The following is a 4,688-nucleotide window of genomic DNA, read 5'->3' as shown; positions in this document are numbered from 1 at the left end:
TGTTACTAACTCCCAGTAGCTATATAAATAGATCTGTTTACACATTAATTTTTGTAACTTGTGTTGGGTAAAATACAAATAGTATCCTTCCTCATATATTTAATCTCATATGTCTGAAAGAGCTATCAAAGCAACAACACAAAAGGTCAAGTTCCATAGACACCAAGAACAACAGAAAGCAAAATACAGATATGCCCATGTTATACATGGCAGCTTGGTATATAATATCAATGAGTTGTTATTTACTTTAAGTAAATTATTTACTAATCTTTTGTTATGAAGAACTTCCCAACCTAGTAAACCCAAGACCTTCTGGATGAGATGAGGCATCAAAAAAATCTTCTATAAAGTGAAAGACTTGAATCAATTGAAGGTCAAATGAACTGATCTCCTAGGGCTTTTTGGCGTTGCAAAATTTATTATAGTTGGACTGCAATTGCAACATAAGAGGGATAAGAAAGAAGGTCCTTACATGGAGGAATAATTGGAGAAAATATAGGAAACAGAGGATAAATGTGAAGGGGAGTTCTGCAGTAATTCATATTGGGATCTTTTTTGTTCAGTATATTCATAAACAACCTGGAAATGGTGGAGAGCAGTAAGAGGAGATAGTACACTAAATAAAGTATTGACAGTAATGAGGATGAGGGAAGGTGTTAGACATTAGGCTAGAAAGACTTTATGAGACTGAATCCCCCRTCAATAAAATGCCAGCTGGAAATAAGTGCACGCAATTCTCGTATGAGGAAAGAGTTCTGACTTCACRCATATAAAGACTGACTCTGAACTGACTGTCGCCGCTCAGAAACAAGATCTTGTGCCTATCACAGACAGCTCATGGTTAGTCTGGACTAACCCCTGGAATAGAAATCCTTTGAGAAATATTTAACATAGAATATAGAAACCACTAATGGCTCATAAAGTCCTGAGCTGCAAATGGCTTTAAGACTACAGAAGTACTCAGAAGTATTATGTGCCTGTCCTACTTTTWTTCTCTTCTCCAGACAACTGCTTTTTGCTGCTATTGGAAACAGAATACTGGAATAGATGAACCTTTGGTCTGATCCCATGCAGCTATTCTTAGCTGCTTTCCTTCAGGATAGCATTGCTATCCTTTTCTGACCTGGATAGTTAAGATGAAGTTTGGAGCCCCTTAYGTATATTTTCTGTATTTTTGTTATGAGGTGAAATTGATGGAYAGAATTTTTAATGCAATTTTGCCTAATCACAGGAATGTATAAAGCTTTGTTTCCCCACACAGTTTGCTTGATTAGAGCTTCAAGATTCTTGCCATCAAGATTTTGGCCAAAAGCTCAGCCTGTTCTCAGGGCCAGGTCCCCAAAGATTGTGTAGATGTCTCAAATGCCTGTAATTGCTTAACTATTTTTTCACTGATTTTCAGTATTTCCTCTCTTGCAGACAAATAATTCCAYTGACCATTGCCTTCAGCTTTACATTTTCTATAGATCTCAAGGAAATCTTTGAGCCACCGAATTCAGTTTTTACTCAGGTTTTGTCACATGCTGTACTTAAGTGGTACTATGCATAATTTTAAAAAACCACCTGACATAGAAAAGATTAATGGGTTCCTAATATTTATCTTGAATGAAACAAATTTGTATAACAGGTTTGACATGGTTTAACCTAACAAWCATATTCAACTATTACAACTTGTGTAGGAAGGGTATGGGATTTAATCTTTTATTCTGGCACTGTCAGCAATTTATTCATTATTTAGGGGTCCGAGCCTGCAAACTGGTAACCCACTTTAGCTCCCACTGAATAAACACTAATGAGATTACTTAGCCCTAAAGACATGCTAAGCTCCATGAAGACAGCATCCAGACAAAACAGCAGAATTTCTTTTTATTGTTTCTTCCATGAATCACATGGAGATGGCCAGGCTAGGAAGATTAACTTAAGTTTTAAAGGAATTTTAAAGGGGGAGTTTTAAAGATCATTTCAGTAAGGAGACAGTAGCTAAAGATGYCTCAGACAAAAAGTGGCTTCACTTTGGGATGGTGGCGTTAAGATGCATTTATTTCTTTAATTTTCTAAATTAAGAYGCTTCATTAATACTTGTTCTGTAAATAAAGGTACATGATACATTTGAGTTTTGCATGTCAATAAACTATGTCAAAAGAGKTTTTTTCTCAATTCCAGAGAAACTCACATCACAGGCCCGGAGCAAAGAACAGTCTGACACACTCCTTGCAAGAGTTTCCGTGAAGCTGTTTTGTGAGGTCAACAAAGGTTTGCTGCAGAGCGGAGATTTGAGGCTCATCATCTGTAGCTCAACGGATGTGCAACAGTCAGAAAGGGTGTACAAAGGCATTCCAATTTAGGATATCAAAAACTTTTCATCCCACTCATGTAACCCTGGTTCAAGAGTCTACCATCAGACTGGGGCAGCAGTGCCCCAAGCACAGGTAACCAGGGGGCCACGCATTGCAACCGAAAAACATCTTTCTCTGCCAGAGCCAGCACAGTAATGTTTTACAATTTGGACCTTAGATCATAAGAAAAAGAGATTTTTGCAATCATCACTATCATCTCTCTGCTGGTTCTGCTGTGTCCTGCTTCATGAAGCTTTAATTTGAAAAACTGAAATGACTTCATACAAAAATTAGGCATCTGAATAGGAAAACTGCTCATATTCTCTCAGTCTCTTTTCAAGTTTATCTTCATGATTTATTYTATGAATCTAAGCAAATTATTTTAATATTTAAACCTTCAGATACTTGTAAACTTTTTCAGGTCTCAGTTTAAAAGTTTTTTCAGGTCTGAGTTTCATTCCTCATACAAGAAAAAATCCTATTGTCTAAATGGACTACTTGAATGCACACCTTTCTCTTTGAGTCAGTCCTGTTTGTAATTAATGTGCCTGCTCTGAATTCTCTCATTACTTTCTGGTTCTGACTGCCAAAACTGAAATATAACATTTTAGGAAGAACTTGAATTTATAAGTTTGGTAAGAAGAAGGGATTCCTTTTTTCTGACCTTCAGTAGTAAAATACTTCAAGCTGTAGTATCACTTGAATCTATAGAAATTAAAAAKGGTAAGGATTTCGTTTTCTACACTCAGTTCTCCTCCCATTTTAATCTAATGCAAAGGAGATCTTTTTCCCGTCAGAAAGAAGTGTGACGGTTACTGGAACACTAAAGTATGAAAAGAAAGTGTGTGGAGTGCAACACAAGCTGGACAGCAACCAACTCTAGCTAAACACACAGCAATAGCTGCTCCGGTGAAAAGAAAAGCATTTTAAATATAAAACGAGCGACTGACATTTTGAACGTGAAAGAACAGTACACAAAAATGGCAATGAAATTAGGCAGAAGTCAGCTCTTTTAAAAAGACCTGCCTATTCGACTTGGACAAAATGAGATAAACAGCACAAAAACTAATTTTCGCATATACAGTAACTAGTATTGATCCAAACAACCTGTTAATCGTGTATGCCTCCCTTTTGTCAGGAAGGAGTCAAGATTTGTTTGAACTACTCTGTGCAGAGTTTACCCAGCCTATTTGCCCCTCTTTGYACTTTCTGCTGTCACAGCTGTAGGGCTGTTGCTGTAGCATGTAGCAGACCCCCAACAACGAAGTGTTCTTGCATTATCAGCCAACTAAGTGTGATTTTTGCTTTTAACTGTCCAATTGTTTTCTAGTCCCAATGCATGTGACTGCATAGGGTAGCAATCAGGTTTGATTAGCTAGTTGACAGTATTGATAGCAAATAAGGAGCTGGGTAAGGCCCAGGTTTTCTGCAGGGATAGCAAGTGTTGGCTTGTGTGCTTCGATGGAGCTAGTTCCAAAAAAGGTCTGAGACCTCACAACTTGTAAAAATGTATACACGCTAAGATTTACTTATGTACAAGTCAAATTAGAACCATTCTGATTGAATCTGTGGCAGAGGTAGGAGCATGTGAGGTGCAGGACAGGGAAATGGCAAACTGAGGTCATCACAGATTCTAGCTGAATCACAGGGAATTTTATCTTTTCCCTTATTCAGTCAAATTTGAGGATTGCCCATAACAGCACTGAGGTAACAGAAAACAATATTTATGGGGAAGAAACAGATTTCTGACCTGTTTAGGAATGACTTAAAGTAAAAATTCAGAGTTTTAACTTGTTGGCTAACTATTGAGGATAATTTTATAAAATCATCTGTTTGAAAATAACTAAAAAGGGGGATCCAAGTGTATGTTTCAAGACTTTGAATAAAAATGGAGGTTGAAATAATTAAAAAGAGAGCATGGAGAACTGCAAAAGCACTCTTTTAATTACAAGCACAAGTGAAAAATGAGTAGTTTATCCGAGTTTCTTCCCATACTTCGAAGATACCAATCCTGTAACTAGTGCTAAAGGATGCAAATGTAAGAGGATGTAGATAGGACTTCTTTTTATAAAGCTGCCTTAAATTTACATGACTTCATCCCATTTGGGGACTTAAACATGTTTGAAATAAGTAAAAATAATAATAAAAAAGGAGAACGGGAAGACGGCAGAAGTTCTCGCTACCCACAGAGAGACTTCTGCACAGCTCCAGCCAGGGTAACCCTGGGAAACGCATCCCACACAAACACCCCCGTTGCCACGGCGGGTCGTTACCTCGCACAGCTCCGTGGCTCATTAACTTCTGAGGTGACACGCGGGGACCCCTGTGGGTGAGGGCCTAGCGGGCGGCCTC

The sequence above is a fragment of the Rhea americana genome, unplaced genomic scaffold (genome assembly GCF_003343005.1).
Source record: "Rhea americana isolate MKP2758 unplaced genomic scaffold, rheAme1 scaffold_8, whole genome shotgun sequence".
Taxonomy (NCBI): Eukaryota; Metazoa; Chordata; class Aves; order Rheiformes; family Rheidae; genus Rhea; species Rhea americana.
The sequence above is the reverse complement of the archived record's forward strand: the minus strand, read 5'-3'. Positions refer to the sequence as shown.